Source organism: Amblyomma mixtum, chromosome 3, assembly GCF_055824585.1.
Source record: "Amblyomma mixtum isolate Tamu chromosome 3, ASM5582458v1, whole genome shotgun sequence".
NCBI lineage: Eukaryota > Metazoa > Arthropoda > Arachnida > Ixodida > Ixodidae > Amblyomma > Amblyomma mixtum.
In genome coordinates, this window is record NC_143014.1 from 218,807,309 (window position 1) to 218,807,895 (window position 587).

The 587-nt window shown below is 46.2% G+C and overlaps 1 non-coding gene across 1 annotated transcript; it reads right to left on the minus strand.

Moving 5' to 3' along the window:
- Positions 1-237: 237 nt before the first annotated feature.
- On the minus strand, positions 238-309 carry TRNAP-UGG (transfer RNA proline (anticodon UGG)). Its single transcript has one exon. It is a non-coding gene; the product is annotated as a tRNA-Pro (tRNA).
- Positions 310-587: the final 278 nt, after the last annotated feature.

The window sequence follows — 587 nt, forward strand, 5'->3', positions numbered from 1 at the left end:
TTGTTCCGCTCTGCGAATGCAGCTTAAATCGGTAGCGTTTGAAGTTGTCAGTACGAAAAGTATTAATACCAAAGTGGAGACACCGCGCAGTAAACAGACTTCCCCAGGGGGAACGAAAAAAATCACTGAAACCGCCCCGGGCTGGCTACTATGATTGATCAAGCCCTTAGAATCCCTCGAGGCAACAGTAGCTACCAGGTTGGAAAGTACCCCTAACGCATTTAAAAAAAAGACAAAGGGCCCGTCCGGGATTTGAACCCGGGACCTCTCGCACCCAAAGCGAGAATCATACCCCTAGACCAACGGGCCACAGGGAACGCTGGCGCAGAAGCACGTACTTGTGTGAGATATCAGTAAATCCGGTTTTACTCTTTCTTTCGCTTTTATTGCCGAGCCGTGTGTCTCTAGATCTCGTTATAATTCTAAACACGTTGCCTCTGTTTTATTGCAGTATACTTCTCACGTAACCTCATTTCTTTTTTGCTGTATTACACAACCGCTCCACCACAGAAGAAATGCAGTAAAGATGGGGTCAAAGTAAGGAGTAGAAGGTCACAGGTACGAAGCTATTACAATTGGCATGAAAA